The sequence below is a fragment of the Procambarus clarkii genome, chromosome 24 (genome assembly GCF_040958095.1).
Source record: "Procambarus clarkii isolate CNS0578487 chromosome 24, FALCON_Pclarkii_2.0, whole genome shotgun sequence".
NCBI lineage: Eukaryota > Metazoa > Arthropoda > Malacostraca > Decapoda > Cambaridae > Procambarus > Procambarus clarkii.
The window spans coordinates 32,327,244-32,353,338 of NC_091173.1; the positions used below are offsets into that span (position 1 = coordinate 32,327,244).

General features: G+C 42.0%; 1 long non-coding RNA gene across 1 annotated transcript in view; it reads right to left on the minus strand.

Moving 5' to 3' along the window:
- LOC138368237 (uncharacterized) overlaps positions 1-26,095 on the minus strand; it is a 470,460-nt gene that overhangs the window by 111,151 nt on the left and 333,214 nt on the right. Inside the window, exon 3 of the long non-coding RNA XR_011229548.1 lies at positions 15,947-15,988. This is a non-coding gene — a long non-coding RNA (uncharacterized lncRNA). The remainder of the gene's footprint in view (positions 1-15,946; positions 15,989-26,095) is intronic.

The following is a 26,095-nucleotide window of genomic DNA, read 5'->3' on the forward strand; positions in this document are numbered from 1 at the left end:
GTCCTGGAGCACTTGTTGCTCAATATTCCGTCGATTCCCTCTCTGGTCCAACACATGAACGAAGGAAGACCTCACAGAGCACTTGCAGACTTCGGGCGACGCGTAAAATCCACGGGAACGGGAAACAACTGTCAAACTGACAGGACCAATCTTCGCACGTCCAACCACCTTGACGTGTCGTGTCAGACTGATTCCCTCCGGAGGATTGGTCCATCCACTACGTCATCACTGTGGAGCTATCAGCCGTCGCATACGTCGCTGCCTAGACTCTACTCTTGCACAACACCTGTTCCTGGAGCACTTGTTGCTCAATATTCTGTCAATTCCTTCTCTGGTCCAACACATGAACGAAGGAAGACCCCACAGGTGATGGCAGACCACGGGTGATGCGTAAGTCCTCCGGAGACGGGGTAAACTGTCCAACTGACAGGACCCCCCAGCGCACGTCCGACCTCCTTGACGAGCTGTCTTAGACTGATGGCGCCGCCGTGGCGCTCTGACCGGACCCCCCTTCCTTCGTGATGTCACATTCGCCATGGGAGGTTTTCATTGGCTCCCTGTGCCACATCGCTGTCGGCGACCAATCTGGTGTCACTGACGTCACACAGTTTTGGCGGGAAAACAGAAGAGCCAGCGCCATATTGGCTTCCTAAAGGGCCTAAGCCACAGCCCAAAATACTCTTCTTTTATGAATTTCTCGGCACTTCGAGAACACTACTTTCTCCCACATATATCAAATTGATGCCTGCGACGTAGAGAACGCTTGGATAAAGTGGACATGACTCTTACTGCAGGCGTGGGAGAAATATAAGGGGGGGAACACCGTCACAATATATATATATATATATATATATATATATATATATATATATATATACATATATACATATATATATATATATATATATATATATATATATATATATATATATATATATATATATATATATATATATATATATATTGTGACGATAATCTCTTTCTAGAGAGATTGAGCCTGCTCTTTCCTACTTCAAGTTATGTCCCAAATACAAGTATAAGATGCTACATTCAAGATACGTCACCAGTAGCACAAAGCGTTTTGACCAGGAGGCAAAGCTTACACAATTCCCCCCACTCCACACACCGGCTCATCATCAAACCAGCTAACTACCCTTCACCAGCTTGCCTGCCCCTGATTGGTGACTCGCCAGCCGCGCACCTGCACACCGCACCTCACTCCACCTCAGCGCCCTCTACACGAGTCGACGTCTGAGCCTGACCAGCTATCAACTTCAGAATATTCCTTGTACTCTTAGCGTTGACATCTCTCTCTGGCATAATAGCTCATTAGCTCGTATACGAAGGGAGGTTTCAACCATAGCCGATATTCTCAGCACCATTTCACATTATTTAATCTATTGTGTTTTTTTGTATTTATCTTTGTCATTTTATTTCATTAGTCATTTGCCCGAGATTTGTCTTTATTTTCATTTATGTTTAAAGTAAATATATTAAAGTTTCATTGTTCATACTTTGTGTTTTACGTGTTTCTCCCTCTAACTTACCACAGACAACAGGCAAGCAGTCTATATTTTTGTTTTAAGTGTGACCAGGCTTTGACACCTGCCGTTGGAGGACTGCCGAACATCAACACTCCAACACTTTCCCGTCACAATATATATATATATATATATATGTAAAAATATATATATATATATATATATATATATATATATATATATATATATATATATATATATATATATATATATTGTGACATATATATATATTGATATATATATATTGTGACATATATATATTGATATATATATATATTGTGACATTATATATATATATATATATATATATATATATATATATATATATATATATATATATATATATACATACATATATACTGTAACCCCGCGATTATCCGGGATTCAAACATCCGGAAAACGCCCTTATACGGCCAAAATCGTTATCGGATAAAGTTATCACAATATCCGGCCAAAATGGCCACAGGAACCGGATAAAAGCTAGTTTGGCCGAATGAAAATACGGCCATACCGTATTAATCCCGTCTGTGGCTCTAGACGCATGGTGGAGGAGGGGGGTGGGGTGGGTGGGTGGTGTTGGGAGGGTGGGAGGGGTGCGTCAGGAGGGACCACCTGGGTACAGGAATTACCATTAATTTTAGAACAATTAATCATAGCCAAAAACAAATGAAATAAGTACTAGTAATTATGTAATAACAAATAAATAAGTTTCCTAAAAGCATTGTGCACAGGCTGAAGTTTCCTTAAAAAATATTGTGAATTTTTTTCCTCCTGGCGGCCTACTTAACGTGCTATAGCTGCCCCACCCCAAGTGGACCCGTCCAACACTGGTCAACCCATGTGCGTCCGTTCCTCGTGTTATACACAGTGCTGCGCCATTAGTGAAATATTTTTTTAAATAACTTTTTTATTTTCATAGTAACTTTGAACATTTTTGGCCAAGACTATGTCTGGTAGCAGCATCAATCGTTCTGGAGGTGTTAAGAGGAAGAAAGTTGTCCTAACAATTAAAGACAAGTCACTGTTATACACCTCAACCAGTGCGGCCTCACAGTGTTGCGCCATTAGTGAAATATTTTTTTAAATAACTTTCTTAATTTTCATAGTAATTTTGAACATTTTTGGCCAAGAATATGTCTGGTAGCAGCATCAATCGTTCTGGAAGTGTTAAGAGGAAGAAGATTGTCCTAGCAATTAAAGACAAGTTACGTGTTGTTCAACCAGTGAGTCGTCACAGGCAGCCAAACGCCTTCAACAAGTGAGGCGCCACAGGCAAGCCAAGCTCCTTCAACAAGTGAGGCATTACAGGCAAGCCAAGCGCTTTCAACAAGTGACGCGCCACAGGCAAGCCAAGCGCTTTCAACAAGTGACGCGCCACAGGCAAGCCAAGCGCTTTCAACAAGTGAGGCGCAAGCAAGCGCCTTCAACAAGTGAGGGCATGCAACGCTTCAACAAGTGAGGTGCAAGCAAGCGCCTTCAACAAGTGAGGCCTCACAGGCAACCCAAATGCCCTCAACCAGTGAGGCTTCAGCAGCTGGCAGTCAAAACTAACTTAGCTTAATGAACTGTACAGTAATTTTAAGTGTTAATTTTAGTGTTGTGTTAGTATAGGTTACGTAAATTGTTTAAGAATTTTTAACTTCAAGATGTGTGGCATCAATCAAGAAGACGAACACCAACAAGGTAAGTTGAGGTTTCTAGTTGAATATTTAATAATTGTATGTGGCAAGGCAATTCAAATTATGTTGTTTGTAGTATAAAAATAGTTGGAAATGGTCACTTTTGGACTCGTAGGTGAAAAAGTACTATTATCCGAAAAATGTGATAATCCGGCTGGGGGTCCGTCCCATACAGTCCGGATGATCAAGTGGAGACAGTATATATATATTATGTATGAAAATATATATATATATTTATATCCACATTGGCCACATATATATATCCACATTGGCACCAGAGGTGGTACCCTCACAAATTTTATATATATATATATATATATATATATATATATATGCGAACAAGCCTGAATGGTCCCCAGGACATATGCAACTGAAAACTCACACCCCAGAAGTGACTCGAACCCATACTCCCAGAAGCAACGCATCTGGTATGTACAAGACGCCTTAATCCACTTGACCATCACGACCGGACATAATGAGGTGATAGCCGAGGCTATTTGAACCACCCCACCGCCGGCACTCGGATAGTTATCTTGGGCATAGCATTTTACCAAATCACCTCATTCTTTGGGGCAACACGTGAGGAACACAAATGCGAACAAGCCTGAATGGTCCCCAGGACATATGCAACTGAAAACTCACACCCCAGAAGTGACTCGAACCCATACTCCCAGAAGCAACGCATCTGGTATGTACAAGACGCCTTAATCCACTTGACCATCACGACCGGACATAATGAGGTGATAGCCGAGGCTATTTGAACCACCCCACCGCCGGCACTCGGATAGTTATCTTGGGCATAGCATTTTACCAAATCACCTCATTCTTTGGGGCAACAAGATAACTATGCCCAAGATAACTATCCGAGTGCCGGCGGTGGGGTGGTTCAAATAGCCTCGGCTATCACCTCATTATGTCCGGTCGTGATGGTCAAGTGGATTAAGGCGTCTTGTACATACCAGATGCGTTGCTTCTGGGAGTATGGGTTCGAGTCACTTCTGGGGTGTGAGTTTTCAGTTGCATATGTCCTGGGGACCATTCAGGCTTGTTCGCATTTGTGTTCCTCACGTGTTGCCCCAAAGAATGAGGTGATTTGGTAAAATGCTATGCCCAAGATAACTATCCGAGTGCCGGCGGTGGGGTGGTTCAAATAGCCTCGGCTATCACCTCATTATGTCCGGTCGTGATGGTCAAGTGGATTAAGGCGTCTTGTACATACCAGATGCGTTGCTTCTGGGAGTATGGGTTCGAGTCACTTCTGGGGTGTGAGTTTTGATATATATATATATATATATATATATATATATATATATATATATATATATATATATATATATATATATATTAGTATATTTTGGTTGCAGTCTTTCCTGTAGACATATATTATTAAATATGACCGAAAAAGTAAGATTAATAATTCTAACACAAATTTTCTTTATCTTTCTTATGTTTCTTTTCACTGTTGATGGTAATTCAAAGATCAATTCTCCAAAATTCATTTTAATTTCTAGTCTGACGCGACACCTGAGCGCGTTTCGTAAAACTTATTACATTTTCAAAGACTTTAGTTTACAAACACACAACTGAAACTGAATAGAGCTTTACACATCTTCGAGGTTTATATCTACATTTGGGTGAGGTGGATGAGGTGAAAAACGAACTTTCAACAATGGGTGTTCAATGGGTATTAAATTCCAACACAAGACAGAACACGAAACAATGGGTATTGAATGGGTATTAAATTCAAACACAAGACAGAACACGAAACAATGGGTATTGAATGGAAGTAATTGTAGAAAGCCTATTGGTCCATATTTCTTGATGCTTCTATATTGGAGCGGAGTCTTGAAGTGGGTAGAATATAGTTGTGCATTAATTGGCTGTTGATTGCTGGTGTTGACTTCTTGATATGTAGTGCCTCGCAGACGTCAAGCCGCCTGCTATCGCTGTATCTATCGATGATTTCTGTGTTGTTTGCTAAGATTTCTCTGGTGATGGTTTGTTTGTGGGAAGAGATTATATGTTCCTTAACCCTTAAAGTGCGCATCACTTCATATGAAGTGTAAATCGTTTTACCAGTCAACTGCGATTCACTTCATATGAAGTGTATGGGTACCGCGCACGATTTGAATGGCCCGCGGTGTAGCTGGGGGTCCCATACGCTGCCCAGGGGCTCTAGTAAACAGCGGCCATTTTGAAAAAAATTCCAGCTCACGATCCGATGGCATGGGAGGCCTCAGTTTAGCGAGAGTCACCATGGCGAGCGCACGGTCAAACGCCTCACGGGCACGCACCACTCAGTCCCTCACCCCAGAGCAAATAGCCCACGAATTATTCTCTGAAGGTGAAGAAAGTGTGTTTGACGATTCAGACAACGATGAGGATTATACACAGTTGTCGGGTGATAGTAGCAGCAGCAGTGAAAGTGAGAATGACCGCCATGCCATGGCGAGGCCTATACGCTCTCCCATGCCTCCTCGCCCATTTTCTACCCCAATTCTACCACGACCTCACAGTTCCTGTGGATATTTTCTGTTTGAGGGTGACGAGTCAGAGGGAGGTGACTCCTTTTCTGGGTTTAGTGACTCAGATCAAAGTTTTATTGAGCCTGTGGCTGGTACCAGTGGTGTAACTGGGCGAGAAATTCTCGCGTCAGCAGCATCTCGCCCGGCCAAGCGCCACCGCATGGCACCACATGAGGGACCAAGACCCTCGTGTTCACGTGCACCCACCTCACGTGCACCCACCTCACGTGCACCCACCTCACGTGCTTCTCGCAGACGGTATTCAGCTCCTGGTCGCCGGTATGCATCGCTTCCCCGCCGTCTTTCCTCTGCATCTCGCAGGACGCCTGGTGTACTTGAGTGGAGTGATGGTGACGATTTTATTCCTAATATTCCTCACTTTGACGATAATGATGTAGGGATTACAAACCTTTTCCCTAATCAAGGTGAGGACATGGCTGAGATGGAATATTTTACAGCATTCTATGATGAACCACTCATGGAATACATTGTACACCAAACGAACCTGCATGCTGCTTACCTGATTGAGAGGGAAATCACAGAATTTTCACGACTGCAGCGTTGGAAAAATACCACAGTGGCGGAAATGTATGTGTTTTTGGCACTCTGTTTGTTGATGAAGCACTGTCACAAACATGCAATAAATGACTATTGGAGCAAGGACAAGACAATACCAACACCTTTATTCGGGAAATATATGTCACGAGACAGGTTTCAGATACTCCTCAGGTGTCTACATTTTGGAAGTGTTCAGGACCGAACACCTGATGATAGACTGTGGCGAGTGAGGCACTACATGAACGATGTTATTGGAAAATTCAGAGATTTTTACGTACCAGCACAGAAGCTGGTGGTTGATGAATCTCTCATACTTTTCAAGGGACGTGTTCCATTCAAACAGTACATTCCCTCAAAACGAAACCGATTTGGCCTGAAATTTTTTGTTCTTTGTGATTGTGAGACAGGATACGTGTTACACATGATTCTGTACTCGGCTAGTGATGTAGACATTCCCGGTAACGACGAACATGGATTCTCGGTGAGTGTAGTGAAGACCATCATGGCACCGTGGATGAACAAGGGACACATTTTATACACAGATAATTACTATACAAGTCCCTTGCTAGCTCGGTTCTTGCTAGAAAATAGAACCGGATTGGTTGGTACAGTAAAGCCACAACGAAGGGAAATGCCTGTGTTTGACAACGACATTGCAGTTGGTGAGTGTCAGAGAAGGAAAAGTGATAACATTCTGTCAGTTCGGTGGAAAGACAAAAGAGAGGTGAACTTGTTGACAATTCATGATGGAACAATTCATGATGGAACAATGGTGAACAGTGGGAAAGTGAGCCATAAAACAAACGCACCACTATATAAGCCAGACTGTGTTTTAGACTATAATATCAACATGCGGTTGATTGATAAATCAGACATGATGATTGGCACTGCAGAGTGTGTGCGGAAGACATGTAGGTGGACGAAAAAAGTGTTCTTCCATCTTGTGGACATGAGCATTCTGAACTGTTTCAACATGTACCTTGTGAGAACTGGACGTAAGCCCACTTTCCGTGACTTTGTATTTGATGCTGCAATACAGTTATTAGGAAAGTTTGCAAAAGATGTCCCAGGTATTCAGCGGCGCATCATAAACCCACTGTTGCAGAATGCTGGTACTCCACGCCTCGCTCACACTGAAGGCTTCCTAGCACACAAACTTAAGTATTTGCCACCTGGTGTGAAGCGTGCAATAGCCCAACGTGATTGCTTGGTGTGTAAAACAACGACACGTAGAGACAAGAAACGGAAGCTTGTGGAAACATGGTGTGAAACGTGTGGTATCCCATTATGTGCTGTCGACTGCTTCAATGACTACCACAGTCTAGAAATCTTCTAAGTGTGCTTCAAAGTGTGTATAGCGTGTGCGAGTGTGTAAATATGTAAACATATAAGCAGATAGCATGTGCGTGTGTGTAAATATATACAAATATAAGCAGAACATACAATATAATAGACTGTAATGACATATTATATTGCCGTAATTGAAAACATTTGTGTGCGCCTGTGTATACTCAAATATGCAACAATTATTGATACAAAATATGTTCAAACAGTATTTGAAACACAATTAGTGAAAAAAAATTAGATAAAATGCGCTTAGACATTGTAAATAAATAGCGCGAAAATATATTTGTGGCAACTCTGGCTGTTTGAGGACCGCGCGCAACACCTCCCGGGCGTGTACTGCATGAGCGAACATGCAGATTGTGACGTCATCACCGTCCTTCTCGGCTCTATTGCAACAAAAGTAAGTACAATAGAATTTTTTTTTTATTTTTCCCGTGATCAGTGAACAGAACTTAACAGATTAGCAAAAAAAAAAAATTTTTTTTTTTTTCAAAATGACATGCGCCTGTGTGGATGGCAGGATATTAGACCCCGAGCATGTTAAGGGTTAATGGAGCCCTGTTGCTTATGAATTGTTAAACGCCTGGAAAGAGATGTTGTTGTCTTGCCTATATACTGTTTTTTTTTTAGGCTTACAGTCCCCAAGAGGGCATTTGAAGGCATAGACGACGTTGATCTCTTTTAAAGCGTTCTGCTTTGTGTCTGGAGAGTTTCTCATGAGTAGGCTGGCCGTTTTTCTGGTTTTATAGTAAATCGTCAGTTGTATCTTCTGATTTTTGTCTGTAGGGATAACGTTTCTACTGACAATATCTTTCAGGACCCTTTCCTCCGTTTTATGGGCTGTGGAAAAGAAGTTCCTGGAAAATAGTCTAATAGGGGGTATAGTTGTTGTGTTAGTTATCTCTTCAATAGTTGCATGGCGTTTCACTTTCCTTCTTATGATGTCTTCCACGAAACCACGAAAGAAAGATAAGATAGAGAAAATTCGTGTTAGAATTATTAATCTTACTTTTTCGGTCATATTTAATATATATATATATATATATATATATATATATACAGTGGAACCTCTATTAACGAGTGGCTCTATTAACGAGTTTTTCCAGTAACGAGCAAGCCACTCGCAGCAAATTTGTCTCTATTGACGAGCTCGCCTCTATTAACGAGTGAAACCACATGGCGCTTCCTAGCGTCTCGCGGGTTCTCGCAAATTCTCGGACGCCTCCAATGCCAGTGTTGTTGTTGTATCTCACACGAGAAGCATCCCTATGGATTTATTTGAGCTTTTCTTTGGGTTTTTAGTGGTTTTGCGACTACAATTTGTAACACATGATGTCTCCAAAGAAGCTGCTTGCTAAAGATAGTGTTGTCAAGAGGAAAAAAAGACACAATTACTGTGGATTTAAAGAAGGAAATTACAGCAAAGCATGAGTGTGGTGTCTGTGTGATTGATCTCACAAGGAAGTATGGCAGGTCCTCATCAACAATTTACACCATTAGTAAGGGAATGAGGAGGTAAGGGAGGATGCTGCCTCTTCCACTGAGATCAGAGAAGTGTTTGGAATGTTTGAAAAGGTGAACGCATTCTTGGAAAAGCTGCCCTGATAAAGCAGTGACAACCCGGTGTGTGAAAATGTTTAATTAATTTATCACTTTGTGATAACACTTAATGAAAGTGTTATCACTTTCGCAGGTATATGTCGCTTGAACGTAACACACTTTTTTTCTCTTGAATGCACCCAAACACCGCACTCAAGCGTCATTTGAGCAAATATTTCTATAAAATCCAATTCTTATCCGATCGACTTGGGGATTGTATAAATGTTTGCCATGAAATTTCCGTTTTCTTTAATAACCACATTGCCTATTTGAGAAAACGGCATTGTATTGTATCTTCGTGGTAAGACTATTATATTGTTGACACAACGAGTGTAATCAACGTAGTTTTTTATTTGGTGCTGGCCTAACGCATCCTTGTGTGACATTTGAAATGAAATTTGGGTGAAATTCCCAAGAACAGAGAGTCCGCCTGACTCAGAGGTGGATTCTCCTTCCACACCATAACCCCTCTCATCCTTCCCACCTCCCCATCGTCTCCCTCAAGCCAGCAACTACTCTTCATAAGGTAAAGTAAATATTAAAACACTACAACAAAACATTTATATTTAAATGTGCAATATTATATTTACATAAAAAAAGTCATACAAGTATGGATGTTTTTGGGAGTGGAACGGATTAAATTTATTTCCTTTATTTTAATGGGGAAATTTGTTTCCAAAGACGAGTTTTCCAGGTAACGAGCTCGGTGCCAGAACGGATTAAACTCGTTAATAGAGGTTCCACTGTATATATGAATGACAGTGTTAGACCACGGAGTCCTGTTTCAATTTTCCTCCATGGTCTGACACTGTCACATTTTTAATCATGTGTTTATTTTTCGTGATTTACACACACACACATATATATATATATATATATATATATATATATATATATATATATATATATATATATATATATATATATATATATATATATATATATATATAATACATATATATATGTCGTACCTAGTAGCCAGAACGCACTTTTCAGCCTACTATGCAAGGCCCGATTTGCCTAATAAGCCAAGTTTTCATGAATTAATTGTTTTTCGACTACCTAACCTACCTAACCTAACCTAACCTATCTTGTTCAGCTACCTAACCCAACCTTACCGATAAAGATAGGTTAGGTTAGGTTAGGTAGGGTTGGTTAGGTTCGGTCATATATCTACGTTAATTTTAACTACAATAAAAAAAATTGACCTCATACATAATGAAATGGGTAGCTCTATCATTTCATAAGAAAAAAATTAGAGAAAATATATTAATTCGTGAAAACTTGGCTTATTAGGCAAATAGGGCCTTGCATAGTAGGCTGAGAAGTGCGTTCTGGCTACTAGGTACGACATATATATATATATATATATATATATATATATATATATATATATATATATATATATATATATATATATATATACATATATATATATATATATATATATATATATATATATATATATATATATATATATATATAAAAGTATCTATAGTGGTACATCGGCTTACGAGTGCCCCTGGTTATGAGTTTTTCGGGTTACATGCAGGATTTGCTCGGAAAATTTGTATCTGGATCCGAGGGTTGCCTCAGGATACGAGGGTGTTAGATACGCGTACGGGCCGACGTAGCGCTAGGTGGCATGGCGATCGCCGCTCAGTTTACCAGTGCCTCGCGCCCAGTAACTATCCCGCCTGAATTCTTCACAAGGATTTACTGTTTATTTTCGGAGTTTTTGCTATTTGAGCATAAATTTTTTTATAATATATATCACAATCGGTCCCACGAAACCCAGTGGTAAGGTTCAAGGCAAGAAATCGCATGTGAGGATGACAATAGAGGAAAAGCAAGAGATCATTCGGAAGAATGAAAATGGCGCACGTGTTGTTGAACTTTGTAGGCAGTACAACAAATCCACGTCAACGGTATGCACTATACTTGCCAAGAAAAAGGATATTAGGAGTGCTAAATTGGCAAAAGGACTATCAACAATCACAAAACAAAGACCACAAATACTTGAGGAAGTGGAAAAGTTGTTATTAATTTGGATACACGACAAGGAATTAGCAGGAGATAGTGTTTCAGAGGCCAATCATTTGTGAGAAAGCCAGGGTATTGCACGAAGACCTTGTAGAGAAAACTGGAATGAGTGTAGATACAAAAAACTTTAAGGCAAGCAGGGGATGGTTTGAGAAATTTAGAAAAAGAAGTGGTATCCATAGTGTTGTGAGGCATGGGGAGGCTGCCAGCTCAGACAAACCAGCGGCTGAAAGATTTATTGAAGAATTAAAAGAGTTTGCAGTGGCTGTGGGATACCTACTGCAACAGGTGTTTGTGATGAGACAGGACTGTTCTGAAAAAGATTGTCTAAGAGGACATACATTACCAAGGAGGAAAAATCATTGCACAGACACAAGCCTATGAAAGATTGATTTATGCTTGTGCTGTGTTCAAATGTGAGTGGTGATTTGAAAATTAAACCCTTGCTAGTGTATCAGTCTGAAAATTCAAGGGTTTCAAACAGTATAAAGTGCAGAAACACCAAATTTGTGTGATGTAGAGGGCTAATAATAAGGCATGGGTGACTAGAATTTTTTTTTTCGAAGTGGGTGAATGAAGTGGTGTGCCCTGCCATAGAAAAATATCTGCAAGAGAAACATTTGCCACTCAAGGCCCTGCTTCTCCTCGACAATGCTCCTGCTCATCCTCCAGGCTTGGAAGATGAATTGTTGCACAGATACAGTAATTTTCTCACAGTAAAGTTCCTTCCTCCTAGCACTACTCCTCTAATTTAGCTTATGGACCAGAAAATCATAATCAGAAAATCAGAAAATCATGTCTCACTACAGAGACATCTTGTGAAGAAGGGAAAAACAATCACCAATGGACCGCTTTGTTGTTAGAACATCGAGCAGTGAGCCACAACCAGGACCTAGTGGTATGCAGGCAAAACATGCCAGAGAATGCACCCCAGAGAGGTCCTCACTGCCTGATGTTATAATGGAAGGGAACTCTCTTTCCAAACAGTAACCTCTCCTCCTCCCCCTCCTCACCATCTTTCATACGCCTACAGCAGTCATCAGCAAGGGTAAGTAATAACTTGAACATAGTTTTGTAGTGGAGATTTTGATGAATTAGGTATAAAATTTAGTTTGAAGTGAGGTTTTTGGGTAGTCAGGAACAAATTAATTCATATCCCATTATTTCTTATGGGGAAATTAGCTTCAGTTTATGAGTTTTCGGGTTACGAGCCGTCTCCAGAAATGGATTAAACTCTTAAACCGAAGTATCCTTATACATGTTTTGTTCACCTTAACTGTACAACTAAGCTGGTATGGTGAGTTCAGAGGGCAACAGAGGTCACCACACGCCACAGTGTCAGCCGATGCTGCTTCCCCTCCCTCACTTGTTCAAGGCCAGACGCACTAACATTCCTCTTTTAATCATACTGTTTGTGACGTTATTACACTATACACACACACATTATATTCAAGTATCTATACATTTTGTTCACCATAACTGTACAACTAACCTGATATGGTGAGTTCAGACAGCAACAGGGGTCGCAACACACACAGCCGATGATGCCTGCCTCCCTCACTAAGATTCCTCCTCCCACCACATTGTTTATGCTGTTATTACACTATATACTCACATTATATAAGTATCTACATGTGTATTCACCATAGCAAACTACTAAGCTGATATGCTGATTCTTGACAATAACAGGTAGCCACACATGAGTCAGCAGACGAAGCTACCTCCCTCCCTCAGCATTACTGTTCCTACCATACTATGCACAGCGCTAATTATCAGAGCAATCCTGCTATTATCAGAAGCCTGGTCATTTTTATCACAGTCAGGGGTCTTCTGTAATACTATCATCGCTAAATAATACCAGTTACATATATATTTGAATATTTTCTTAGGCGATGGGTCACAATCTGAACAGCGGTGCTGTTAGCTCATGCTGTGTGCACCAGCCTTGGTGGCTCACTCAATAATGAGGCTGTCACACCCGGGAATGTTGCCCAGGATTTTTTTTTGTAATTAGCGTCTGTTTAAAATAGCCCTGAGGAAGCTGATGTAAACCCTGTGTAGCTGCGGGACTTTTAAATCTTGTGTGGTACTCCAACACATCAATAGCTGTGGTGTGGAATTCCGTGGCAGTTACTCACCACAGCTATTGATGTGTTTTGTAGTTTAACCATTATGTTGCTCAGGACTAATTAGCATTTGTCACCCACAGGTATATACCAAAAAAAAAAAAAAAAAAAAAATTTTCTTCTAAACATGTTAATTTGTGTTCTCTGATCATGGAAAAAATAAAAATAAAAATCGTAAGTGGCATATATTGCCTGCTATAGGGCGGGGAAGTCGGGCAAAAAACAGGCGCAGACTCAGCGAGCGTCCCAGACGGTCTGTTACTCCCAGCTGTCAGGCAGAAGTTGCCACAAAGAGATAATTACCTAATTATTTTAATGTTTCTGATTGATTTTTCATAGTTTTTTTTCTGTAATATTATTCAATAGTGTGTAGTGTGATATATTTATATAATGAAATGAGTAAATCATCACTGTACAGTACTCAAAAATTTTGTGTGCATATTGTCGATTCAATTATAATGTTCATAGAACAGTGAACAAATACTTTGTCAGTTATTACACTATATACACAGGTTATATATAAGCATCTGCATGTTTTGTTCACCATTACGAACCACTAAGTTGGTATTATGAGTCAAAAAGCAACGAGGATTGACCGGTACACACTAGCCAGCCACTCGCTCCCTCAACACCTCACTCGCCCACATTCTCCTCCCACAATACTGTTTTTGCTTTTATTCACTATATACAGACGTTATATATAAGTATCTACATGTTTTATTCACCACAACTGTACAACTAAGTTGATATAGTTGGTTCAGGCACTAAGAGACGTCGCTACACACAGTCAGGTGGCGGCTGCTTCCCTCACATATTCAAGGTCAGACGCACTAAAATTTCACCCCCAACAATACTGTTTGTGGTGTTATTACCCTATATACAGACGTTATATATAAGTATCTACATGTTTTGTTCCCCATAACTATTCAACTAAGCCGGTATAATGCCCAGAGCATAGTGGCCACCCCTACCAACATGACAAATCATGCAGATGTTGCCACACCCATCACCAAAATGCCTTCTCCCCCGCACTCCTTTTGCTGTTATTACACTGTATATACATGTTATATTTAAGTATCTACATTTGTGTTCACCATAACGAACCACTAAGTTGGTATGCTGAGTGGCAGTGGCAGCCCGCTACTGGCTGCCACTCCCTCCCTCCCTCACCTCACCTTACCTGACTCGCCACCATTCTCCTCCCATCATACTGTTTTTGCTTTTATATGCAGACATTATATATAAAAATCTGCATGTTTTGTTTACCATAGCGAACAACTAAGCTGGTATAGTGAGTCCAGACAGTAAAAGGTGGTCACACAGAGTCAGCAGACAATGCTACCTCCCTCCCCACCAAGATTACTCCTCCCACTACAGTGCTAATTATCACAACAATCCTGCTATTATCAGAATCCTGATAATTTGTATCACAGTCAGGGGTCTTCTGTAATAATATCATCGCTAAATAATAGCATGAACTTGTATATTAAGGCATTTTTAGGGGATGCTGTGGTCACAAGCTGAACAGCAGTGCTGTGAGTTCATGCTGTGTGCGTCAGGCTTGGTGGCTCACTCAATACTGAGGCCCTCACACCCGGGAATTTGGCTCACGATTTAAAAAAAAAAAAAAAGGGCGTCTGTTTATCCTAGGCAACATGACTTGTTAGAGATTGTTAAGCCGCATTGCATAATTCCCAGTGTACAGTAGATATAAATGTGTACAAGAACCAAGTAAGAACACTCTTCATGTGTACGAGATTACAGTAGTAGCAACTGGAGCTTTGAAGTATACTCCTTTGTAAAGTTCAAGGAACTTACCTAATTTGTTAATTAAGTTTTGATAGACAAGTAATCCTTAGCAAGGTCCTTGTTCAAGTATTTGCAAATTACAACCACACTCCAGATATATTTTGTATCTCTAAGCTTAAACCTATAGAAATAAACCCCTGTATGATTTTCATTAGCTATTATTTACAAAAGCCCTCTTACTAAACATAAATGTCTTTAACTTGCTGTATAAAGTATGAGTTCTGCATGAGGTATGTGCTGAAAACCTGGTATAACACAGAGTCTTGCTGTCCTCTGAGGAGGCTTACTAATGCCCACAGAGATCGTTATATTTACCTCCCATTCATTATTGAGTGAGGACGAGTACAGTAAAAAAGAAGCTCGTGCCCTTACATCACTGCATCCCTCAATCTTTCTGAATATCTCTCTGTCTCGCTCTATCTCAAGTCTCTCTCTCTGTCATATCTTCCTGAGCCTCTGTGTCCCTATTTTTCCCCAAGTCTCTTACCGTGTCCCTCTTCCTCCCCAAGTCTTTCACTATGTCTGTGTCTCTAAGTCTCTCACTGTCCCTGTATCTTTCCAAATCTCTCATTGTGTTACTATATGTCCCTGAGTCTTTCACTGTGTCTCTTTATTGCCATGAGTCTACATTCTGTTCATTTATCTTCCAAAGTCTCTCACTTTGTCCCTCTATCTCCTCGAAAACTCAAGGAGCAGCCTGTTTCTGCACCTTCACTTACCTGGAGGGAGCCCAGTTTTGCCAAAGCGTCCACCAGCTTCCACTGTGGGATAACAAAAGAAGGATAATCATATATTTGTTACATGGTAGGTGGTGCTAATAGTGTGTTTTGCATCACATCAGTACAATGCTCCCCCTTGCAATCATATACCTACAGTAAATTAAAACAAATTTACATTACACTTGCAGTTTGCTACAGCTCCAATTTGTCTGTAGCGCCTTATAAAGAGAAACCCTGATTTAAGTACGCTCACTTTGGTGAATCTCTGATTGCAATACACATTTGCAGGCCAGAGTTCCTTGCCTGATCAGTCAAACAAGTGTTTGTCAGAGCAGGTGGCTTGCGGATTTGCTCAGGATACAGAGCCAGAATTAATCAACCTATTACATCGATAGTTTTAAGCTAATAAATAATTTAAAAAACAGGTGATTTACCATTTATTATTATCGAAATAATATTGCCAAACAAAATCTATAATCAAAAATATATATAATTTGATATATATCTAGTATTTGAGAAAATAATTTTGAATCTTGGTATCAGCATGAGCATCAGCAACCTCAGGTTTGGTGGACAGGTCCAGTCCTTGTGTACCATGTCTTTTTGTCCTTTGAGCACAACCTGTTTCTCCATCAGTAAAAGATTTGATCACATAATTTTGCATTTTTTATTCTTAGGACAACAGGGTAATTTTTATATATAGGAAAATGTCTCAAAGGCCTGCTATTGGTGCCGAATCTGCCAACAGGATAAGAGCTTCTCATCCCTTGACTAGAAATTTAATAAAATTTAGGAAGGTGAATGTTAGACTAGATACAGTATTTAATATCATGAAGAGTACTTTGAGTGATATAAAGCAAAAAACCAGCTTTAAATATAATGAAATGTCATTTTCTGGGTGAGACTCGGAGGCTCTCCAGAGCTATCCAGGCTGATATGGATATATCAGACTTTGGCATCAGTGTGCATGGAGTTCTAGGCCTACCGGGGACCACAAGCCAGAACCTGGCTCTCAGAAAGGCACGAGGAGCAATAGTGTATAGAAACCCACGTGTGGTTGGAAGCATTCTATGTCTGCCATCAACTGGGTCAGGCACCCAGAAAGGTAAATGCTCCAAAACAAACCCCTATTCTGGTTAAGAAATTACTGACAGCCGAGCTTGTGGACAGAACTCCCCAAACGAAAATGAGCAAACGAGCATGACGTCACCATTTCACCGCCCCTCTTGTTTGCGCAGCTCCTCCCTCCCCAGGAGGGGAAAGGGGGAGCCTCAGACCCTCACGCCAGCTACCCACACCCTAGTTCTGAGGCTGAATGTCAAAACACACAAAAAAACACCGACTGGAAGGAGGGAGGGTTACCGGGGAGCCTCCGGGTCTCACCCAGAAATGGCGTTTCATTACATTCATTGTTGGTTTTCTGGGGAGAGCCCCTGTGGCTCCCCGAAGCTACTTACCCAAAGACAAAAACAAAAGGGACTTACCCGGGAGGCGGTTGGGACTTATTCCTTAACTCGAAGTCGAGACAACTGGCTGCAACTGCTGATCCAAAGTGATACAGGCCCAACTAGGCCCAGGAACACTGACCAGGTAGTGCCCAGCCAGGACCCTGTTCGACTGCCAAAAACCCTGGAACCCGAATGTCAGCCCAAGACATGTCACTGAAGACAGCAGCAAGCGCAGCAAACTTACAAACATCATGGGCACGAAGATAGACCGCAGGCTGGCTGAACCAAATAACCCTGAGGATGACCTGGGAGACCCAGACCCTGGAACAGGGAAGAAGGGAAATTGGTTCAACCCAAAGTGCGTCCTAAGACACACACAAGCCATGGCGTGCAAACAACAACGGAGAACCGCAACCGGACACAACACATGATGCACTCCCCGCCTAACCAACCAAGCATCAACAACCCAAGCACCCCTCCGGAAAGCAGCAGTCTCATTCAATATCAATACCCAAATTTGTAACAAAGTAGATGGCAAATTCCTTGGCGTTCTCATTGACCACAAGTTGAATTTCCAGGGACACATTCTAAATATATCAAAAACAGTTTCAAAAACTGTTGGCATTCTTTATAAGATCAGATATTATGTACCTCGCCCTGCCCTGGTGACACTCTATTACTCTCTCATCTATCCTTATCTATCCTATGGCATTTGTGCTTGGGGTTCTACTACCCAAAATCATTTACGACCTCTAATTACTCAACACAAAGTTGCTATTAGGACAATATCTAACTCTGGCCCCAGACATCACTCGGTACCCTTACTCAAATCTCTGAATATGTTAGATATTAAGTCACTGCACATCCTCTCATGTGTATTATATGTATATATATATATATATATATATATATATATATATATATATATATATATATATATATATATATATATATATATATATATATATATATGTCGTACCTAATAGCCAGAACGCACTTCTCAGCCTACTATTCAAGGCCCGATTTGCCTAATAAGCCAAGTTTTCATGAATTAATGTTTTTTCGTCTACCTAACCTACCTAACCTAACCTAACCTAGCTTTTTTTGGCTACCTAACCTAACCTTACCTATAAATATAGGTTAGGTTAGGTTAGGTAGGGTTGGTTAGGCTCGGTCATATATCTACGTTAATTTTAACTCCAATAAAAAAAAATTGACCTCATACATAGAGAAAAGGGTTGCTTTATCATTTCATAAGAAAAAAACTATAGTAAATATATTAATTCAGGAAAACTTGGCTTATTAGGCAAATTGGGCCTTGAATAGTAGGCTGAGAAGAGAGTTCTGGCTACTAGGTACGACATATATATATATATATATATATATATATATATATATATATATATATATATATATATAATGCTGAACTGTAATGTCAATCCTGACCTTAAAAGCTTCCTAGAAGGTTGTAACAGATCCTATGACAACCACACCAGAAACAAATACCTATTTGATATTCCAAGAGTACGACTTAAGTCAAACAAGAAATGCTTTACAAATGAAGGGACCTCGAATGTGGAATGACCTTCCCAATTATGTTAAAGACTGTACCTCTCCCAACCAGTTTAACCACTAACTGCACCAACCGAGTATTCTCGGTCGGCGGGAAACTGCGCCAACCGAGAAAACTCTCTTTGATTTTTGTATCCAATTCTAAATGTGTACGAGGTTGGTTGTGTACGAAATGGACTCTTAGGACCTCCAGTGAGAGGCAGCCATCTTGGAAAAAATTCCCAGAATGCCCTAGGGCTGCTGGCTGGGTTAGTACTGAATGAGCAACCATGGGTGGCGCACACGCCTCTGGCTTCCAAACACCTGTCCGATGCAGTGTTGAGAGATAATGCTCTGTCGGTGAAACTCAAACCTTATTGTTTGAAGAACATAAGGGTCATAATATTGGGGAAGCTAGGCGCAATAAGGACCTAACACAAAGGTCGGATGCAAGTGATACAGCACCTATGAGGACGATACAGCGAGTGTATCCAGTTGTTGCTCTGAGCGTCACCCTTGCAAACCTATGCTATCTACAATTTATTTAGAAGATACATAGATGAATCGTTTTCTTTGTTCAGTGATGATGCATCTGATACAAATAGCATAGATGAACAGTGTTAGCGGCTTCGATGGTGGTGTTTTCCATAGATATTTTCAAGAATACCTGAATCTCTTCCTGACGGACACTCTTGAGGTAAGCTGAATCTCTTCCTGTGTGGGACCATACAAAGCTATCTTTTCAAGACTACCTTACAAATTGACCTTTTCGTATAATCTTTTCAATACTACCTTATGCTTTACAAGCTTGATGACATACAACCTACAAGTACTAAAGCCAAGGGTGTATGTGAGTGTGTTATTTGCAAGTACACAGAATGAAAAAACAGGAAGCAAAAATTTATCTGTACCTAGTGCACTGAGAGCAAAGTCGCGCTGTGTACCATGGGCTACTTCGTTGATTATTACTCACTTCCGAAGTACTGAGTGTGTAATACAGAATGTTACTGTGTAAATAGTGTGTGAAGGTTCCAAGGGGTTGTCATAGCCAGGGGGTAGTAATGGGGGACGAGCTCCCATGACCTATAAAATGCTTCTATACGGCATGCGTCTCCAACAGCCTCTGACAACCAAGTCCAACTCCTGGCCTGCACGGGTGGCTTAGTCTTTAAGTCCAGCGGAAGTGCTTTTACCGACAGGAGAAGGGGCGAGGGCGTGCCTCTGGCGCCTTAAAACCAGCTGCTCCGGGTAGATGGGACTCGATAGCCTGGGAAGGCAGCCCATCTAGGGGAAGGAAAACCCTGATTTTAAACCTCCACTGCCTTGCGGCCATTCCCCTTTTTTGGGGAAAAGGCTTCAGGAGTCAGCCTCGAGGAAAAATCCGTAGTTGGAGCCCCTAAGGCAGTTTGTTGTTGACGTCGACCTTGTTCTGGCTGCTCCTGAGACGTTGCTGGAACTATGTGTATTGGCATTTACCTTTCTATTGGATAATTTCAGCAACGTGGAGAGGGAGGACCTGCTGCATGGGTAACAGCTTCTCCTCCATATCTACCTACCCAGGCTTTGCGCCCTGTCAGTGCGCAACTCCAGTCTTCCGAGACCGATGAATGCCTACTACTGGTGTGTGAAGCTGTACATATTGTAATTTTAGTGAATTTTTAACAGGTAATATTGTGACAATAAACATTTATTGTGGATACATTACTGACACATGTATCACAGTTCCAGGGAACATTATGAACGTTCTACTCTATACATATTGTAAAGGACACAAATATGCATCATATATGATAAAAAATAACAAATAAAACTGCATTGGAAATACATAAAACAAATAATTGAAAATATATTTGTGGCAACACCCAGTGCTTGAATGGCCTGTGCGACCATGTCTGGGCGATTCACCATCGGGTGACCAGGCCCTGATGACGTCACAGCGCACCTTGTCCACGTCCCCACAGCGAAAGTAAGTGGAATTTGGTATTTATTTTACATAGACATGTTCAGGGAAGGGAATTTATCATTTTACATAGAGAAAATAATTTTTTGGGAACACTTTATTTCATGTGCACCAGAGGAATTTCACAATAAACTCCACGCAGCACGGTGGTTAAGATAAAAACTAAGTACTACCCAATTAACTCAATGTAACCTACCTCACCCCCAAAATGTCAACCAATGTCTACTATTTTAAACAATGCTGTTTGTTGACCAAATTGTATTTTTGCTTTTTTTCTGCCATGTTTCACCCCCCCCTTTTTTTTTTTCTTATTTTTTCTCAACACAATTTATACTTTAACCCTTAAAGTGCGCATCACTTCATATGAAGTGTAAATCGTTTTACCAGTCAACTGCGCTTCACTTCATATGAAGTGTATGGGTACCGCGCACGATTTGAATGGCCCGCGGTGTAGCTGGGGGTCCCATACGCTGCCCAGGGGCTCTAGTAAACAGCGGCCATTTTGAAAAAAAATCCAGCTCACGATCCGATGGCATGGGAGGCCTCAGTTTAGCGAGAGTCACCATGGCGAGCGCACGGTCAAACGCCTCACGGGCACGCACCACTCAGTCCCTCACCCCAGAGCAAATAGCCCACGAATTATTCTCTGAAGGTGAAGAAAGTGTGTTTGACGATTCAGACAACGATGAGGATTATACACAGTTGTCGGGTGATAGTAGCAGCAGCAGTGAAAGTGAGAATGACCGCCATGCCATGGCGAGGCCTATACGCTCTCCCATGCCTCCTCGCCCATTTTCTACCCCAATTCTACCACGACCTCACAGTTCCTGTGGATATTTTCTGTTTGAGGGTGACGAGTCAGAGGGAGGTGACTCCTTTTCTGGGTTTAGTGACTCAGATCAAAGTTTTATTGAGCCTGTGGCTGGTACCAGTGGTGTAACTGGGCGAGAAATTGTCGCGTCAGCAGCATCTCGCCCGGCCAAGCGCCACCGCATGGCACCACATGAAGGACCAAGACCCTCGTGTTCACGTGCACCCACCTCACGTGCACCCACCTCACGTGCACGTAGCCGCCGTGCTTCTCGCAGACGGTATTCAGCTCCTGGTCGCCGGTATGCATCGCTTCCTCGCCGTCTTTCCTCTGCATCTCGCAGGACGCCTGGTGTACTTGAGTGGAGTGATGGTGACGATTTTATTCCTAATATTCCTCACTTTGACGATAAAGATGTAGGGATTACAAACCTTTTCCCTAATCAAGGTGAGGACATGGCTGAGATGGAATATTTTACAGCATTCTATGATGAACCACTCATGGAATACATTGTACACCAAACGAACCTGCATGCTGCTTACCTGATTGAGAGGGAAATCACAGAATTTTCACGACTGCAGCGTTGGAAAAATACCACAGTGGCGGAAATGTATGTGTTTTTGGCACTCTGTTTGTTGATGAAGCACTGTCACAAACATGCAATAAATGACTATTGGAGCAAGGACAAGACAATACCAACACCTTTATTCGGGAAATATATGTCACGAGACAGGTTTCAGATACTCCTCAGGTGTCTACATTTTGGAAGTGTTCAGGACCGAACACCTGATGATAGACTGATGATGATTCCTAGCACACAAACTTAAGTATTTGCCACCTGGTGTGAAGCGTGCAATAGCCCAACGTGATTGCTTGGTGTGTAAAACAACGACACGTAGAGACAAGAAACGGAAGCTTGTGCAAACATGGTGTGAAACGTGTGGTATCCCATTATGTGCTGTCGACTGCTTCAATGACTACCACAGTCTAGAAATCTTCTAAGTGTGCTTCAAAGTGTGTATAGCGTGTGCGAGTGTGTAAATATGTAAACATATAAGCAGATAGCGTGTGCGTGTGTATAAATATATACAAATATAAGCAGAACATACAATATAATAGACTGTAATGACATATTATATTGCCGTAATTGAAAACATTTGTGTGCGCCTGTGTATACTCAAATATGCAACAATTATTGATTCAAAATATGTTCAAACAGTATTTGAAACACAATTAGTGAAAAAAAATTAGATAAAATGCGCTTAGACATTGTAAATAAATAGCGCGAAAATATATTTGTGGCAACTCTGGCTGTTTGAGGACCGCGCGCAACACCTCCCGGGCGTGTACTGCATGAGCGAACATGCAGATTGTGACGTCATCACCGAGCTTCTCGGCTCTATTGCAACAAAAGTAAGTACAATAGAATTTTTTTTTTATTTTTCCCGTGATCAGTGAACAGAACTTAACAGATTAGCAAAAAAAAAAAATTTTTTTTTTTTTCAAAATGACATGCGCCTGTGTGGATAGCAGGATATTAGACCCCGAGCACGTTAAGGGTTAATCTCAATTAGTATTAAGTTTTAGTCATTATTGTTTTTCCTGCCCGAAACGCTTTGCGTAATAGTGGCTTTAGGCATTGTATGTACTAGCTCTATCTATAAATCCATCAACTTTTGTATCTCACCTTGTATGTATGTACTTTACCTGAATAAATATTTGCTTTTGTATTTTGTATTTTGTATTTGTATTCTTCACCAGAAAAGAAGGAGATAGCTGCAACCAAACAAACCTACCACTAGGATCAAATGAGCAGAAACCCCTGCGCCTGAGGGGAGCATGAAGCTCCCCGATCCGACCCCCAAGAGGCCGAGGCCAATGCCAACAGGAAAAAAAAAGAGCCTTAGAAAAACAATACTGAACTGAAGGGGGCCACAACAAACTGAGAAGAGAGAAAGGAAAGCACCCGATCCAAAGACCAGGATGGCTGAGGCGGCGCTTGAGCAGACCGGAGGTGAAACAATGCATGAGACAGCTTGCAAAATGGTGCCGAAGTAACATCAACCCCGAATGCAAGCTGCAACGGCTCCGCCAGCACCGTACAATAAGAGGCGACAGTATTAGGTATAAGATGACGGTCTTGAAACAACCACAAAAGAAATGACACCACCACCACATCAGAAACCAAAATAAACTTACAAAGGGACAAGAAAAACCGAAGGACCGCCAGGAAACTTCATACTAACGCTGAGACGAAGCACGCAGATAGGACACCATCAAAGAAGCCACCTGATCACCATACAAATGGTGATAGACTCAAGTCAAAAAGACCAGATGCAAAGACTCGAGGAGAAGATCAAACCAGCCACGTAGCAGACCGGGTCCATCTCCTGAAAGAGGTGGAACTGCTGGAAGACCCCTGGTTTTGGACACCGAGCAAGCAGCGCCTGAAACCAAAGCTGGGCCAGCCACCAAGTTGCCAATAGGACTACTCTTCCCCTGTTAAGTCACCAAGTGAGCCAGGACCTGGAGCAACAGCGGAACCAGGGAAAAGAGGTAAAGGTAACCCCACCTTGACCAGTCCTGCCAAAAGGCATCGACCCTGATGGCCTCGCAGTCGGGGAAGGGTGCCACAAAATATGGGCGATGCCTCGCCCATGCCAATGCGAGGAAGTCCGCCTCTGGGGGCCCGTACATCCAGCTGAGCCAACTGAACAAGTCTGCATCAACCGTCCATTCCGTGGACAGGGGAATGAACCGAAACAGGCTGTCCGCCAGGACATTGGACACCTCCCCAAACCTGAACTGCCAGGAGAGCCAAACCCTGAGAACTCGGCAGACGAGTCACCCGAAGCGACCAGGCCCAAAAAGCCAAGGACCGTATTGAATCCCCTCGGTTCAAGCAATGAACCGCCAGGGAGCAGTCAGAATGGAGCCTGATTGTTGATCTGCGGACGACCTGAACCTTCTGGAGCATCATCCATACCGCCATGAATTCCCGCACCGTGCTGTCCTTCTGACGGAAGGACGGACCCCACCATCCCTGGCCAGCCTGGTGAGCACTGGTCACAAAGGCCCCAGCCAAGAGACGACGCGTCTGTGAACACTTTGAGCACGAGCTCAGGTTGGTGCCAAGGCACTGAACCCCGAAAAACCTGAAGAGGAAGCCGGCAACTTAGCAGCCGACGCAAGGCCCTCCTGAGGGCGAACCCAGCGATCGCGAGAGGCGGAAGGGACGTCCCCGAAGGAACCAGAACAGCCGATGAAGCCAAACCCAACTGTGTGGGTAGACCATTACAGCAAAGTTCAGGCTCCCGCACAAACCCTCGAGCATCCGCCGGGTGACCCGGGAGCCCCTCAAAAACAAGCAAAAGTGGGACTGCAGTCGAAGCAGAGAAACCAGAGAGAAACACAAGGAGGCAGTCTTAGAGTCCCCACACAAGGCCCAGCCAAGACCGACCCTGAGAGGGAACTGTTAGAGAATTGCTAGATATAAGGCTCAGGAATTAGTTAAGTCACCCACTAATTTCCCCCAGCTCTATACTGTGGCACAGAAAATAGGAGAGCCAATGAAACACTAAGTTATTTCCCCAGTATAATCCCTGCTCCCTACATACAATTATAAAACAAAGCTCAAACACAGAAATACTGGGTTGCATCAAAGGATACAGAAACACGAGCAGAGAATTATCTATGAAATACAATATTACAAGTACAATATTATAATATCCCACTCAACCGGGAAATCTATAAATTAAGGCTAGTCACTTCCACTAACATATAACACAATTTAAAACCTATGTCCTACCTAAACACATGAACAAAACACTTAACCTAGGAAGCCAACTAGCTAGAGAGAAAGAGAGATCACAGAACTATCTCCCGTCCATGTTGCACCAAGACAACTGAGACCGATATCCAGGTGTACTCTCCTTGGCACGCGCTGAGTTTGAACATGAACTCTTTCGGACGCCTGTCTACCTAGAAATTAACTACAGTGCTTCCTCAGACTAACGAACCCCGCTCTATCGAATTCCCGGAAGAGCCGAACAAATTGAATTCGGTACCAAATGTTCAGTGGAACATACAAATGTTCGATTAAGTGAGGAATGTTCGTCCAAGCGGTCACCGAGGCCGAGCGTCGGAGCTAGCTGTCATCAACTATGATTCGCCAGAGTGTAAACAGTTATGTAGTGTTTTATTATCCTTACCCATTGTTTCTAGGGAGAAATGGTGATAAAAATGGTGATAAAATGGTGTCAGGGGGCATTAGTGAGAGAGTTGTTGCCAGGAGGCAAGTGGTGTCAGAAGAGGCAACACGTGACTGGCGCCTCCATGCTCCCCCGCCCCCACCCTCCTTCCTCCACCTGACCACAGAG